The sequence below is a fragment of the Musca autumnalis genome, unplaced genomic scaffold, assembly GCF_047663935.1.
Source record: "Musca autumnalis isolate F117 unplaced genomic scaffold, ASM4766393v1 scaffold_4, whole genome shotgun sequence".
NCBI lineage: Eukaryota > Metazoa > Arthropoda > Insecta > Diptera > Muscidae > Musca > Musca autumnalis.
Window position 1 is genome coordinate 252,019,489 of NW_027411977.1, and position 18,061 is coordinate 252,037,549.

At 36.2% G+C, this 18,061-nt stretch overlaps 1 protein-coding gene across 4 annotated transcripts in view; it reads left to right on the plus strand.

Annotated features, from left to right (window-relative positions):
- Positions 1–1,481: 1,481 nt before the first annotated feature.
- The window catches only part of LOC141402776 (F-box/WD repeat-containing protein 4), a 97,329-nt gene continuing 80,749 nt past the window's right edge, over positions 1,482–18,061 (plus strand). The window contains exons 1-2 of one of the 4 annotated variants that reach the window (XM_073984718.1): positions 1,500–1,573; positions 1,631–1,784. The gene's annotated coding sequence lies outside the window, so the exon portion shown is untranslated. Of the gene's footprint in view, positions 1,785–5,958; positions 6,075–18,061 lie in introns of all 4 variants that reach the window. The other 3 variants (XM_073984719.1, XM_073984720.1, XM_073984721.1) reach the window with 3 other exon arrangements.

Genomic DNA, 18,061 nt, shown 5'->3' on the forward strand with positions numbered 1-18,061 from the left:
CATGCCAGCTGATGGTAACATAATGTGTCAACTGCATTGAATTGATGTCAAATTTTGACACCTTATGTTACCAACAATTGCCGATACAAATATAAATTTTGACAGCTCCATGGTACAATTACCTAGGTAGAAACATAGGCGAATTGCTACAACAAAGCATTTTTTTGTAATGTAAAATGTCAAAATTTTCGCCAAATTGTCTCTTGTCTCTTTTTATCGCATGTGTTTATCTATAAAGCGAACACATTCTATCTCTTACTTACCAAATGATATGTGGCCTGTTCCAGTACTTTATAAAGTGGTAAAAGTCGTAAAAGTCGTAAACGTAAAATGTCAAAATTTTCGCCAAATTGTCTCTTGTCTCTTTTTATCGCATGTGTTTATCTATAAAGCGAACACATTCTATCTCTTACTTACCAAATGATATGTGGCCTGTTCCAGTACTTTATAAAGTGGTAAAAGTTGTAAAAGTCGTAAACGATTTTCATATAAACTTTGTGTACGGGAACGCAAAATGTGTAAAAGTGGTAAAAATTGTAAAAACCTTTTAGTTCTGGAACAGAGCTATGGTTTTTGTTTTGATTTTTCATGGTGAATTCCTAGTTTTTTGACGTTTTAGATTCGATCAGCTGGGCGGAGGCATCTAGCTAAGTAATTGTACCATGGACAGCTCAAATCGAAATCATCTGATTTTGCCGGAGGACCTATAATTGGGCCATGACACAATAAGAAGGTAGCAGCAACTGCCGTTTTTGGTAACATAAGATGTCAAAATTTGACATAAATTCATTGCAATTGACACATTATGTTACCATCGGCTGGGCTGATAATGCTACCTTCTTATTGTATCATGAATTGGGTCATGGGCACCATGGTACAATAATACAGGTAGCATTATCATGCCAGCTGATGGTAACATAATGTGTCAACTGCATTGAATTGATGTCAAATTTTGACACCTTATGTTACCAACAATTGCCGATGCGGCTACCTGTGTATTTGTACCATGATGGGCACCATGGTCATGATTGATTGATGTCAAATTTTGACACCTTATGTTACCAACAATTGCCGATGCGGCTACCTGTGTATTTGTACCATGATGGGCACCATGGTACAAATACACAGGTAGCCGCATCGGCAATTCTTGGCAACATAAGATGTCAAAATTTGACATAAATTCAATGCAATTGACACATTATGTTACTATCAGCTGGCATGATAATGCTACCTGTATTATTGTACCATGATGGGCACGACGAAAACAAAGTTTTCGCCTCTGTTTACGAATTTTGACATTTCAAATCTGTGTTTTTATTTGAATTCACTTGAGAGAGGTCCTTATAATTGGGGCATGGGCTGACGCATCTACCTCGGCAATTGTGCCACGGTTATCTCCATTTTCGATCTATAGATCCATCTCTGTACCACCATTTTATCAAGCTATGGATCCTTATCGCTACAACCAATTGTCGATCTATAGATCCATCTGGGTACCCAATCTGATTTCCTGTTTTGTTTTGATTTCACAGTTTACTGTCTTTACCTGCATTGTTTTCCATTGTTCAATACTGTAATATTATCTTCGGCTTATTTTTCCTTTAGGAGAAGTTTGACATTTTCACCATAGGTAGCGTTTTTGGTCCTGATTCCAACGGTGTATAAATGTTGTCCCGGAAATGTATACTTCCCGAGATATAGGCCTCGAAAGTTCCGCAAAAACCCCAACTAGGACTTAAACGCATTTACTAAACTCAAATCTTGTCAAAATTTTGTTATTACAGGTAAGTATTGTCCCCCGAAGCGGCTGTAATATCTAAATTTTCCATTTCGGGTAATCGTTCATATATGGAATTGTCTACATTATCTTCGCACCCACTACATTCATTAGGGTTAAGTCCGTTTCGTCGCATTGTGCTTGTGTCATCGTCAGCATATACATAGCTCTCCTAAAAATACTGTAGATGGTCTTCCATATCGTTCTGTGGGCTTATCTTTCCTTTACCGACCCGCCTCAGAAAAATATGAAAAAATTACCACAGATAGTGCTTTTTATCCCGATTCCAACCATGTATTGCTTTTGCTGCGGAAATGTATACTTCCCGAGATATGGCCCTCCAAAGTTCCACAAAGGCCCTAGTATAAAATGTTGGGAAACCACCGCAGAAAATGATTAAAAAATTACCACAGATAGTATTTATACACCGAATCCAACGATGTATTGCTTTTGTTGCGGAAATGTATGCTTCCCAAGATATGGGCCTCAAAAGTTCCACAAATGCCCTAGTCTAAAATGTTGGCAAACCACCGCAGAAAATTATTAAAAAATTACCACAAGTAGTGATGTTTATATTGATTTCAACTATTTTGAGAAACATATTTAATTTGTTCCTGTTCCCGAGATTTGCACCAGTCCATAGGAGAAAGTCCTAAATCGCGGCCGAAGGACGGCTATTTAGAGAAAAATAGGTTAGGGCCTTTGTGGATCTTTTGAGGCCCATATCTCGGGAAGTATACATTTCCGCAACAAAAGCAATACATCGTTGGATTCGTTGTAAAAAGAACTATCTGTGGTAATTTTTTCATATTTTTCTACGGTGGTTTGCCAACATTTTAGACTAGGGCCATTGTGGAACTTTGGAGGCCCATATCTCGGGAATTATACATTTCCGCAACAAAAGCAATACATCGTTGGAATCGGGATAAAAAGCACTATCTGTGGTAATTTTTTTCATAATTTTCTGCGTTGGGTCGCTAAAGGAAAGGAGTTCCCTGTTCTTTCTGACCTTATTTTGTTTCGTAAGAGGTCTTTGTTGTGCCACAGTCATTTCAAGATCTCTTCCAGCTTGCATATTTTCAAAAACTTTGCCTAATTTGTTCTCTCATGGATGTGTAGAGAAGATAACGTTCACCACTTCAATCCTACGTCAGCGAGTTCTTTCGTACTGGATTGACCCAGAACAAAACAAAATCATCGTTCCGGCCAGCGGCTGTGTTGGGAGCAGTCCCGGAATGCCCGCTCCGAATTCTTTTAGTACGTGCCGGGACGGAGGAAAACCCAGGACCAATATATCTGTGCTCAGTTTGTCACATCCGCATTTTCACCCACATCCAACCTTCGGTGAGATGCAATAGATGTCAGGAGTGGGTGCATCTAAGGGGTTGCTCTGGACTTGTCCACGTGAGGGACTACGACAGGGACTATGTTGCTGCGTGAACACAGTCCCCAGTGAGTCGTCGTCGGATGACGAAACTCCCTCGTCGTCTCACTACGAAACTCCCTTGCAGTTTCCTCGACAACAACCGCACGTGCAACCTTTAACACCAGCCGTTGTCCCAATCCCAGAGAATGCATCCTTTTTGCTATTTAATTGCAATGGACTCCGAGGTAAGATCGAGGAAATAGTAGATTTCATGAGTCGGAAGAACATCAAGGTCGCTGCGGTGCAAGAAACCAAGTTCAACAGCAACTGTGGCTTACAACATTGTGATGGTTACAATGTGCTAAGGAAAGATCGCACCAGTGGAGGTGGGGGATTAGCTTTCCTATTGCACCAGTCTGTCCAATACAGAGGTGGATGATTAGCTTTCATATTGCACCAGTCTGTCCAATACAGACCTATCTCGCTTGAGCCTGTCTCTAATGACCCGTACATGGACTGTATGGGGGTAGCAGTCAGGTGTGGAACTGCCGAGATAGAGTTGCTGAACGTATACATCCCGCCGAGAAATAGCTGTATCTCAGATTACGTGCCTAACATTAGCCCGCTTTTGGAAGGTCATAAATAGAGTTGGGCAATCTCGTTCAATTGAACGATCCGGATCACTGTCCTCGTTCAAAAACGAATGAGTAACATCATAAAAACCAACGTGTGAAATTAAGTATACGCAGTTTTACCAAAGAAATTACCGGTGTCCATTCCACGAGATAGTGATCCGGATCGTTCAATTGAACGAGAGTGCCCAACTCTAGTCATAATCGTCTGGTCCTGGGGGACTTTAATGCGCATCATGAGATGTGGTATTCGGCCCTCGGAAACGACCAGAGAGGTACAGCGCTGGCTGAGCAGATGGACAGCTCTTCGTTTTGCACGGTCAATGAGGACGCCCCTACCAGAATTAGAGGAGAGTGTCACAGCTCGCGGGACATAATCATCGTGTCACCTGGTCTGACAAATGACGTTACCTGGCAACCCGTGATTTCCCTTGGATCAGACCATCTCCCCATAATTGTCTCCATTAGCAGACCACCTGATTTCATTACCTTTGAACGCCGCACATTCGTCAATCATAAGAAAGCTGATTGGCCGGGTTTCAGAGAGTTCACCAATCACCGCTTCAGAGAACTGCCCAATCCTTCTGATGTTCGGGTAGCGGAAAGGACGTTCCGAGACATCATCACTGCTGCAGCCGCTCGCCATATGCCTGCTGGTCGAATACCCGAAGTAAGACCAACCTTCCCAGCAGAGACGACGGGATTAGCAAATGAGCGTGATGAGCTTCGCCGAACCCACACCAATGACCCCAGAGTCAGGGAGCTGCCACTGGAATTTAACAGGCTGGGCGGCGAGAATAAGCGGAACAAGTGGTTAAATCATCTGGAGAGTTGCAACATTGGAGCCGGTATAGGTGAATTCTGGGCAACGGTTAAGTCAGAAGGGAAGATAGGACCTTTGTCACGTTTGGCGACGTTACGTTGACTGACCCGACGAGGTGCGCAAGTTATTTCAATCGACAGTGTGTCGAGCACCCCGAGAGTGACAGGGCCAAGAGAAGAGTATTACGTCGCATCAGATCTCTTCCTGCCGAGGAGGAACCACCACAGATTACAATGGATGATGTTGCCAATGCCATCAGACAGGCAGATCAGGAACGCTAAATCATCCAAAGCGCTGGGCCCTGATGGAATCTCCATGGTAATGCTGAAGCAGCTCGATGAGCCGGGAGTGAAGTATCTCACTAAAGATCTCAACTTCTCGCTATCCACCCTCATTGTTCCCGAAGTCTGGAAAATGGGCAGGGTGGTCTCATTACGGAAGCACGGCAAGGATGCCAGCAAAAGTGAATCGTAAAGGCCGATTTCGTTTTTGTCGCCCGTAGAAAAGACCCTTGAGGCCTTAGTCCTCCCCAGTATCAGAAATAGCTATCAAGTTGCCGATCATCAGCATGGATTCCGTAAGCAGCACAGCACGACAACTGCTCTGCACGCCATTACCACACATATTTGTCAAGGACTCAACCAGAGACGGGTGTACGATAGAACAGTGATGGTGGCGCTTGACTTATCAAAAGCCTTTGATAGAAACAGGGAGTTCCCCAAGGTGAGGTGATATCTCAGGAATTGTTTAACCTCTACCTCTCCTGTATTCTGCCCCTCCAGACGACATCGAGATCGTAAAGAGGAACCCAGCAAAATGTTCGATGCCAAAGATGACATTCAATCATGGGTGCAAGTGATCTAGCATGTCATCTTTTTAGCATCTTCATCGATGAATTTTATATGAGCGTGGACCCCAAAAGATGACGTTCTTTTCTGGATCCTAAGCATGTCATTTTAACCAATGCTTTGGCATGTCATTTTCACCAACCCCTTTGCATGAAATTTTCATGTCTTGTTTGGAAAATGGTTTTCATGAAAAACAAAACTCTTTATTAATTCAAACGAATTCATGAAATAGCTACAATTAATTTATCAGTTTAGTTTTTCAAAAGTTTACATCCAAAATTGCAATGTAATCCCGCTGCAACGCAAAAGATTACTTCCTCCGTTCTCCGCAACTGATATTCTTTCATCTTACAAAAGGTTTTTTCAATTATCTTCCCATCACCAGTTCAGATTTCAACATGAACTCCAAAAGCACTCCTTTATGTATTTTTATTTTGTAAACTACTTTTATTTTATAATTTTGTTATTTTATTTTATAACAACATTTTGGTAATTTATACTCTTTTGTTTAGTGACGGAAATATGTAGGGATCTACAACCCGGCTTGCTTTAGGGATCTCTAAGAACAAAATGTAACGAACGGGGAGGAGAGACTTTTTATGGAAAATACCATGGTTTAATAAGAAAGGTTAGCCAAAGCTTTATGTCAATTTAAATTTTTTTCATTCGAGTATTCATAAAACTTCAAAACAATATACACAAACTGTGTATGTGTGTGTGGTGTTTGAATAATATGTCAAACAATTTTAAAAAACAATCGAATTCAATGATTTTTAAAATTATTTTTGGAACATTTGTATGGAAATAATTCGTCAGGTTATCATTGAAACAAGCATTTTAACATACCCACAACTTGATTATGCGGAGAAACATTGGTCCTTCATTCATTTTTCGCGATTTTTATATAATGCTCAAAATTGGTGTTGTAAAAACAAACCCACTTGTTGCTTAATTTTGAAGTTTTAGGAATTCAGGAAAAACAAGGGTTCTATAGATTTTTTTCATTTAAATCTACCTCTTTACTTATACCATGGAAAATACCATTTATGCTTAATTAATTTATTTTTAATTGTTTCTTTCCAAAAGTAGTTTCTTCTTTATTTTCAGATTCTTGTTCCTTTTCGTTTCGGACTTTTTTTCAAATTCCAAGAAGCGAGATTTGATTGATTTCATTCTATGTCAGATTTAGAACAGACAAGGGAACTTTTAAAATAGCAATGTGTGCAGTCCGATTCTATTTTTAGCTCGATGGTTGGGACTTCATATAACACCAATTGTTTAGAAGTTTTTGTTGTTCGATATGCAGGAAATGTAAGACAACATCACGACGACAGTTCTAACAACTTTGGTCTGTTCCAGAAACTACAAGAATCTACTTATTTTTACTACGATAACAATTTTTCCTTTATGTTATCGGAAAAAATAGTAAAAATTAGTAGATTTTTGCAGTACTGGAACATATCAAAATGAAAATAAACAGGTGTGTAAATAAAAACACAAACATCATCTCTATTGGATCGATGGAATGGGTACAAATGCTGATGAAAAGGACGGATCTTTCACGACTTCCTTTGCATTGGTTCAAATCCTAATGAAAAGATCGGATCTTTCACGAGTTCCTTTGAACAAATGCAAAAGATGACATGAAATCACGTCATCGCAAAGAACCCCTTCCTTCAAATTTTGCTTGGATACGGAATAGTGAATGGTTTTATTATCTGGTCATGTGTATAAGCTTAATTATTGTATTAATGGTGATGCTAGCTTGGGTCTATTTGACTTATTGGCATTACAATGTATGAATAATAAATAAAAATTCTGCTACCGTCGACCACGACATTCAATTCTCTTCCAAACTGCGCTGTCCATGTGGTGAACAGAGGCCGTTGATTTTGTGGCGGAAATCTGCATATTAATATAATATATTATATAATATATATAATTCAAATAATGTAATAAAAATCCGACAGAATTCCGACCACAAACTGCCCCAAAATTTTAGGGGTTACATTCGACACTACTTTCACGTCGTGCGCGCACGCCACAGCTATCTGCGACAAACTGAAAAGTACCCAGCAAAATGTTCGATGCCAAAGATGCCATCCAATCATGGGTGAAAGTGATCTGGCATGTCATCTTTTTAGCATCTTCATCGATGAATTTTATATGAGCGTGGACCCCAAAAGATGCTATTCATTTTTGGATCCAAAGCATGTCATTTACACCAAAGCTTTGTCATGTCATTTCCACCAATGCTTTGGCATGTCATTTTCACCAACCCTTTGCAATGACATTATCATTACGACGAGAGTTTTAACAACGTTGGCTGTGATTTCGAGTCTCCGACAACATCAAGTCTATTGTAAATAATAAACATATTTAGAAAAATGTGTATAAATAAAAACACAAAATTCATCCCTATTGGATCGATGGAATGGGATCAAATACTGATGAAAAGATCGGATCTTTCACGACTTTCTTTGCATGGGTTCAAATGTTGATGAAAAGATCGGATCTTTACGACTTCCTTGGCATTGGTTCAAATGCTAATGAAAATATCGGATCTTTCACGACTTCGTTTGATCCAATGCAAAAGATTCCATGAAATCACGTCATCGCATGGAACCCCTTCCTTAAAATTTTGCTGGGTAGGAACAAGGTCCTCAAGTCCCTAGCTGGCAGCACTTTGGGTGCAGATAAAGAAACCTTGTTGACCACATATAACGCGATAGGTCGGTCTGTGGTAAGCGGCGCCAGTCTTGTCCCCGAGATTATGTGATACGAATTGGAAAAAGATTCAAACTTGCCAGAATGCCGCCCTGAGACCAGCAACAAGGAGCCTCCTCAAATCATCAGTGGACATCTATATGAGGAGGCAAAGATTCTTCCAGTTACAGTTGTTACCGTGTGAGCCATCCCAATCACCATCTTGTGGGTAGGCCCGGCACAGACAGGCAGATCAGGAAGTATATCCATGCTCAAGAGGGAGAGGGCCAACGATACAGGAGAGAACCCCTAGATCAACAAGCGTATCAAGCCGGTTTAAATAGTACCCAGCAAACCAATCGTACCGATATCGTAACGAAATCGGAACAAACTTCGGACGTTACGTCCGATATCTGATCCGAAATCGTAACGATATCTTAACGAAAGTTGTATGAAGTGGTTGACATAATTTCGGAACGAAATGTCGGAGCGAAATCGGATCGATTTCGATCAGAATTCGCTACGAAATCGGAATAAAATCCTTGGGAAATTCGGAATTCGAATCTTTTCCTCCGAATTTTCGTACAGATTTCGGTATAATGTCGGCCGATTTCACGTATTTTCTGTACCAAACACGCTATATATTTCCGATTTCGATGAAATTTGGAATGTGTGACTGAATTCAGTCTAGAAATAAATGTGCCAAATTATATCGAAATCGGTTCAGATTTGGATATAGCACCCATATATATTTTCGGCCGATTTCGCGTATTTGCTGCTATATAAGTCGGATTTCAATGATATTTGGAATGTGTGACTGAATTCGGTCTGGAAATAAATGTGCCAAATTATATCAAAATCGGTTTAGATCTGGATATAGCTCCGGTTTATATTTTACATATTCACAGTGGTGTAGGGTATCATATAGTCGGCCCCGCCCGACTTTGATCCTTTCCTTACTGGTTTAATGATAAAAGTGTCAAAAGAGCAAACTGTCGAAAATGAGTCCAACACACACATTTTTCCAAAATGTACGGGAACGAAAAAATGGCAGAAACGCCAAAGAATCTGGAACAATTGTCAAAGTCGGCGTGTCAGCAAATCCGAAGCCGACAAACATGTTGCACATTTTTGCTCGCTCAAATTTGTCGTGTAAAAAGTTTCTAATGAGAAAGCTATTCAGCGCCATTTTTGTTCAAAGAGAAGTGAACATTTTGCAACTTTTTTGTGTACGGGAACGCCTTTCGGGAAAAAATGTGCAAAATGTGTAAAAACTTTTTAGTTTTGGAACGAAGCTAATGTTTATAAAAACTATTTTCAAAGAAATTTGAGAAAACTTTTGTTCTATACCCTGATTTTTTCTCTATCAGGACAATGCCTTTAAAGGCTAGTGTAATATGGGGCAAGCCTTGGCCGATACTATCAAAATATCATTAAATTGTTTGTACATACTCTAGACATAACCGTTAATGATTTTCCATAGTCATATTTTTTGGAAAATAGCTTCAAAGCAGGAAATTTCTAGCCAAATTGCCTATGAAGGGACATTAATAACAATCATGCCAAAAATATGTCAGGAACATCATTTTTTCTATCGGAATCAATGACAACACTACTAAAAACGATGGGGAACCTATTATTCTCCCATTCTGGCATAAAAAGCGAAAAATTTGAAAATTATTAATCGATTATTGTTGTGCATCATTTTTAATGCTCAATTTAAAAATGCCCATTTTTTATTTTTTGTGAAAATTTTAGTATACAGTGAATCACAGTCAAAAGTACCCACTTTACTTTCTTTCATTAAAACTGCGATTTCTAAGAGTTAATGATAGCGATTTCATTCTTTTTTTTATATTTTTACATTAGTGTCTTAACTTAAATATTATAAAATAAAATTAACAAAATTCAGGTAAGTTTAGATAAAAAAATAAAAATTGTTAAACAACATCGATTTCTACCTCACAGTGAAAAGTATGCACTCTAAAAGTTTCATGAAACAAAAAGGATTTTTTAGGGTTTCAGCCCTTGGTATGATATCCTTTGTTATCCTTTACAGCTTTTAGCCTTTTTGACAAAGATTTAACTAAGTTTTCGGGGCTAGATATCGGAATTTTTCCCCATTCTTCTTGCAAGGCATATTTCAGGGTTCCTATATTTTAGATGTTAAGATTTTTTATATTTGTCTCCAAACTACTCAATAAATTATCTATAGGATTCAAATCCGGGGAGGTGTTCGAATCACTTCTGGACAGTTACATAGCATCCATTTTGGAAAAATATGTGATTTGTGCTCGGGCTCATATATTGATAAAATTGGAATGTTGACCCAAATCCCATTTTTTCAGCGCCTAAATTTCAAAATATCCTTTCAGAATGTTTAAATAATACATTTTAATTAATTCCTTCGATAAAGACACGATTTCCTACACCGGAAGCACTCATACAACGCCATGCCACAACAGAGTCTCCTCTGTGCTTTACTTTTGAAATTGTGTGTTTGGGGTCCAAGGCGGTATTTGCTCTATGACATACCTTAATTGGTCCATATGACCAAAACAGGCTGCCAATGAAAGCAATGAAGACAACTTTAACCTGTGAGGTAGAAATCGATGTTGTTTAACCATTTTTATTTTTATCTAAATTTACCCGAATTTCGTTAATTTTATTTTATTATATTTAAGTTAAGACTCTAATGTAAAAATATAAAAAGGAATGAAATCGCTATCATTAACTCTTAGAAATCGCAGTTTTAATGAAAGAAAGTGAAGTGGATACTTTTGACTGTGATTCACTGTATACTAAAATTTTCACAAAAAATAAAAAATGGGCATTTTTAAATTGAGCATTAAAAATGATGCACAACAATAATCGATTAATAATTTTCAAATTTTTCGCTTTTTATGCCAGAATGGGAGAATAATAGGTTCCCCATCGTTTTTAGTAGTGTTGTCATTTATTCCGATAGAAAAAATGATGTTCCTGATATTTTAGGCATGATTGTAATTAATGTCCCTTCATAGGCAATTTGGCTAGAAATTTCCTGTTTTGAAGTTATGGGAAAATTCAGATATCGTGCATTGAAAATTTAGTTAAATTTTTGCCAAAAAGGCTAAAAGCTGTAAAGGATAACAAAGGATGTCATACCAAGGGCTGGAACCCTAAAAAATCCTTTCTGTTTCATGAAACTTTTAGAGTGCATACTTTTCACTGTGAGGTAGAAATCGATGTTGTTTAACCATTTTTATTTTTTATCTAAATTTACCCGAATTTCGTTAATTTTATTATATTTAAGTTAAGACACTAATGTAAAAATATAAAAAGGAATGAAATCGCTATCATTAACCAATTCTTAGCAATCACAGTTTTAATGAAAGAAACTGAAGTGGATACTTTTGACTGTGATTCACTGTACATTCGCAGGAAAGGTTAGTGTTTTTCCTGCTCATTTAACATACTGTTACGAATGTAACTGATAGGTTTAAGTTAGTTTAGTTTAATTTCCGTTAATTTAAAAATTTGAATTGTAACGTAATGATTTTATTACGCAGTTACTTTATTTAAGCAACAACAACTACCATGTAGAACTCTCTTCATTATTCTAGATGTTACTTTACCTTTCATTAATGTGCTTTTATTTTGTTTTGCCATAATCATGGAATTATTGTTTAGTTTGTTACTTCTTTGCACTTGTTTGTTGTTGTTACGTCATTACTGTGCTTGTCGTCCAATTGTATTCCCCCATGTATTTATGTGAGTATGGTTGTTCGCTTAGTGCGAATGTGCGTCTGTGTGTTCGCTGCACAGATTCGAGATGTTGCCATATGTGTTCTGGAGGACTCTAGAACAGGGAGACTTTGGGGTATAAATACCGGGGAAATGGCAATGACGGAGTAGTTGTGTTTTAAGCGTTGAACTGAACAGATCGGTCAAAGAATAGCTGCGTGCTAACTAGAGACTTGCTGTGTGCTTAGTAATTAAAGTCGGTTCCGAATAAGTGTAATAAAGTAAATAAAGCATTGTAGAAACGTAATCTAAAACGAACCCTGTTTTATTTGGTACAAATCGTACTGGGGAATAAAACAACGTCTACATGGAGATTAGTTAAATCTAATTCCGTAACAATACATATGTGTGTTACACGTGTTATGTGTTCAAATTGTCATGAAAACGAGGAAACAAAAAGGAAAAATAAATTATCAGGTATGTGATGAATTTCGAATCGATTTGGTATGAAAACGATTTGTCCAAAACGAGTGAATTGCATTTAGATGTGATGGGAACCGCATCGAATTTCAATTCTACGTTGTTTCAATTTCATTTAATTCCCACATACAAAAAACGGACTAGTGATCCCGAATCTGCAGTTGAAAGCGACATAAAAGACTTTTTGTTGTGGCGAAGGCAAATGCCGAAGTAAAATTTAATGGAAAATTAAATAAATGTGTGTTCTTATTGAAATTGACCTATATGAGAGCTTAATGAGGAAATTTTTGTGCTATTACATGATGAGAACTACAAACAGCGCATAACAACATAAGCGGGTGTCTTCACCAATTTGGAGAAAACACAGATGTTAAAAGTAATTTTTTGTTCTGTGCTTTTTTTATCAAAATTTCAAATATTTTGTTAACAAAATATTCCAAAAATAAGTAAAATAAATGTTAAGTTATCTTTATATTCCCGTTCTTACATTTCAAACTTTTTCTCATAAAAAAATCTATCCAAATTTGTTACATCGTTTTTCAATCGTCCCCAAAAATATGACCGTTTTCAAAACGAGAAAAATAAACGATTATCGGATTGCATCACACGTCTTTTTGATCAATTTTTCCATAGAACAAAATGGAATATGAAACCGATATCGAAAACAATTCGATGTCGGAAAATGGACATGCATCACACCTACAGTCGTTTTTGACTCGTTTTGAGCTCGAAATCGATTTTCATCACATGCCTGTATGTTTCTTTTAATTACCAATGGTTTCTTGGAAACGGGTTAATTCGTGTACGTATTTCGAGAGGCGAACAACGCAGCTCAAACGCTCGTGTGAAGATGACATTAAGTTGAACGTTTTTATTACAAACCTAATATGTGTAGAGTTTTTGCGGAAATTTACAGCTCTTATTTTTATTGTTATTTACATTTTGTAATTTTTAAATTTAGTAAATTTTAATATTTGTAGATATTTACATCATTACAACTGTAAAAATTCGAAACATTTGTAATAATTATTACAAATTATCGCGTACACGGATAGGCATAATAATTGCATATACAGTGATCACACTCAAAAGTATCCATTTCACTTTCTTTCATCAAAACTGCGATTTCTAAGAAATTGTGTGGTATTTGCCCTATGGCATACATTAATTGGTCCATATGACCAAAACAGACTGCCAATGAAAGCAATGAATGTTTTGGTCATATGGACCTATTAAGGTATGTCATAGGGCAAATACCGCCTTGGACCCCAAACACGCAATTTCAACAGTAAAGCACAGAGGAGACTGTTGTGGTATGGCGTTGTATGAGTGCTTCCGGTGCACTATAGGTAATTTGCCCAGTTTTTGAGGCAAAAAGTCGATTTTGCAACTTTTAATAATAATAATTTTTTAGTTGGCATTGAAAAAAGAACATGTCAAAATTTATTAATATGGATGAAATTTTTTAAAATAGCGTCATTATCGCGGTTTAAATTGCAGTCAAATTGAGAATTTCGAAGAAGAACTAAAAAAATATATGTTGTAAGGCGTATTTCAATGTATTTAAAACCGCGGAAAAATAAAACAAATATAAATATACATATGTAAAATGGAATTGATTGGCAATTGCGAGAGGACCAAAAAACACAAAAAGTCAGACATAAATATTTTATTTTTCTTAAACTCACTTCATATAGACTAATACTAAATTGGCCGTGTTTGGCCGTGATTTTGCCACCTAGAACACATTACTGAAAGTCTTCTGCATTGGTATTACTAGTTTTCAAAACCCGATTTTGTCCGTTTTTTGATATTTGAGATTTTATTAGGTTACTTCTCAATAAAAAGTCCTAAAATTGTGGAAGTTTGGTTTGAGGAAATAAGCAATAAATGTAAAAAATATTTTTGTTTACAATTTCATTGCAAATAAAATAAGTAATGGCGACAAATTGTTCGGTATATCTGTAGTTTTCTATAAACGTTGCGGCAGTAGTAAGCTTTATTTTATCTCTCTCTTACATATTAATCATTGATACGGTTTAAGGAAGTACTAAACTCGTCTTTATTAGCGTATATTAAAAAATATACAAAACTGTAGTAACAATTCATTGGAAAATCTACTCGCGGGGACAACATTTTCGTTACTTACTACCATGATCGTTTTCAACAGTTTGTCGTGCATAAGAAAACTAATGAAAATGGCATTGGAAAAAATAGCTTTGTTCGTTATATACGTAGTTGCTTATAACCGTTGTTCCTTATATCTGAATTTATATGTAAAAATCTTTGTTTTATCTCACTTCTACACATAAATAATTTAAAAAGCTAAAAAATCCTTTAATTCCGCTGTTATTAATTTTTGTCTCAAAAACAGGGCAAATTACCTATAGTGCGGTGTAGGAAATCGTGTCTTTATCGAAGGAATTAAGGATAAGATGTATTATTTAAACACTAGCAAATGCCCGCTACTTCGTATTTAGAAAGGCCATAAAAACACACGTTTTCGTATATCCTCATTTAACGGCACCCCTCGACTTCCCAGCAAAATGTTCGATGCCAAAGATGACATTCAATCATGGGTGCAAGTGATCTAGCATGTCATCTTTTTAGCATCTTCATCGATGGATTTTATATGAGCGTGGACCCCAAAAGATGACGTTCTTTTCTGGATCCTAAGCATGTCATTTTAACCAATGCGTTGACATGTCATTTCCACCAATGCTTTGACATGTCATTTTAACCAATGTTTTGGCATGTCATTTTCACCAACCCCTTTGCATGAAATTTTCATGTCTTGTTTGGAAAATGGAAATGCTGTATTGAAATATGGTTTTCATGAAAAACAAAACTCTTTATTAATTCAAACGAATTCATGAAATAGCTACAATTAATTTATCAGTTTAGTTTTTCAAAAGTTTACATCCAAAATTGCAATGTAATCACCACCGCTGCAACGCAAAAGATTACTTCCTCCGTTCTCCGCAACTGATATTCTTTTATCTTACAAAAGGTTTTTTCAATTATCTTCCCATCACCAGTTCAGATTTCAACATGGACTCCAAATGCACTCCTTGAAGTATTTTTATTTCGTAAATTACTTTTATTTTATAATTTTGTTATTTTATAACAACATTTTGGTAATTTATACTCTTTTGTTTAGTGACGGAAATATGTAGGGATCTACAACCCGGCTTGCTTTAGGGATCTCTAAGAACAAAATGTAACGAACGGGGAGGAGAGACTTTTTATGGAAAATACCATTTATGTTTAATTAATTTATTTTTAATTGTTTCTTTCCAAAAGTAGTTTCTTCTTTATTTTCAGATTCTTGTTCCTTTTCGTTTCGGACTTTTTTTTTCAAATTCCAAGAAGCGAGATTTGACTGATTTCATTCTATGTCAGATTTAGAACAGACAAGGGAACTTTTAAAATAGCAATGTTTGCAGTCCGATTCTATTTTTAACTCGATGGTTGGGACTTCATATAATACCAATTGTTTAGAAATTTTAGTTGTTTGATATGCAGGAAATGTAAGACAACATCACGACGACAGTTCTAACAACTTTGGTCTGTTCCAGAAACTGCAAGAATCTACTTATTTTTACTTCGATAACAATTTTTCCTTTATGTCATCGAAAAAAATAGTAAAAATTAGTAGATTTTTGCAGTACTGGAACATACCAAAATGAAAATAAACAGGTGTGTAAATAAAAACACAAACATCATCTCTATTGGATCGATGGAATGGGTACAAATGCTGATGAAAAGATCGGATCTTTCACGACTTCCTTTGCATTGGTTCAAATCCTAATGAAAAGATCGGATCTTTCACGACTTCCTTTGAACCAATGCAACAGATGACATGAAATCACGTCATCGCAAAGAACCCCTTCCGTCAAATTTTGCTGGGTAACTAAAGAGCAAATAAAGAATTATTTTATCGGAGTTTGTCCATCTAAAATAAATAAACGAATTATTTTATCGTTTAGACATCATAATCATCATGATTAAAATCAACTTTGTACATCAAAACAAATTTAATTTTTCCGCCTTGTTAACAAATTTTTACATTTTAAATTATTTTTAGTGTATAATTCACCGATGCATCTACCTTGTTTCTTGTGCCAGCTTGCAACTTTGTGTATTTTCTAGCAACATGTTGCAAAAAACAGAGTTGTATACGAGGATTTATACCAGATTTAAAACAAATCCACTCAATAGAAGGATTTATTTTTGTATGGGAAATCTGGTAGATTTTGACTGGATTTAGCAAATACAGTCAACCAAAAAAGTCTACATACACCCTATAAATTTCGGGTTTTAAGGGTAAGGAAGCATTTTTATGAAAATCCAAGTACATAGTTCTATCTCATATCCCTAATAAACAATATTACATACAACATAAATATATTCCATAATATGAATAACGGTAAATTCTATAAAAATTAAAAAAAATAATAGGGAAAAAGTGTACATACACCCAATGAAATATTAAGATTACCGTAAAATTTATGGAATAAGCAGTAAAATTTTTACATTTTATTCCTTAATCGAACGTCTCTCGTTGTCTATGATATATTTTAGACAAAATAGGAACATATTTGTGGATTAATTGCAGTTACTTAATGTCAGACTTCGCGTATAGCTCGTTAAGGCGGGCCCTTGCAGATTTCTTTGAGTTTTTCAGTCTAGTAGTTTATGAAACCCCAGAAAATACAGTGGGACTAACAATTTTGGGATCCAAGAGCGCTATGAAGTTTTTCTTGTGGGTAATATATGCTCCTGAGCTTCGAAAATATACGAATTCCTGAGGTTTCTCATAAATTTAATAGTTTTCACAACATTCCAAGGGGCAAATTACATGCAGAAGCCTTCGAATTACCTTGTAATAAGGTCTGGTACAATCCTCGAGCATCCATTGAATAAGCAATGTAAAAGTATCCGACATTTATAGCGCTTCAAGTGACCTAACGATCATAATACGAGAGCATACTAGTTAACAGTGTAAATTTCATACAAATTGCATGCATTCTTTGGTGGTGCTTTTATTTTGATACTTTGGAAACTTTAGGAGCGGGTTTGTATAATAATGTTGTACATTTCTGATTGAGTTAAGGTCCAAAAATGTATTACAAAGTAATTCCAAGGTTCTTGCTTGTAGTTTGACCCTTGGAATGCTGTGAAAACTATAAAATTTATGAAAAACTCAGGAATTCGCATATTTAGCGAAGCTCAGGAGCATATATTATCCATAAGAACAACATCAAAGCGCTCTAGGATCTCAAAATAATTAGTCCCACTGTATTTCCTGGGGTTTCATAAACTACCAGACTGAAAAACTCAAAGATATCTGCAAGGGTCCGCCTTAATGAGCTATACGCGAAGTCTGACCTTAAATAACGCCAATTAAAGCACAAATATGTTCCTATTTTGTCTAAAATATATCATAGACAACCAGAGACATTCGTTAAAGCAATAAAATGTAAAATTTCTATTGCTTATTCCATAAATTTTCCAGTAATCTTAATGTTTCATTGGGTGTATGTACACTTTTTCCCTATTAATTTTTTAATTTTTATAGAATTTACCGTTATTCGTATGATGGAATATATTTTTGTTGTATGTAATATTGTTTATTAGGGATATAAAATAGAACTATGTACCTGGATTTTCATAAAAATGCTTCCTTGCCCTTAAAACTCG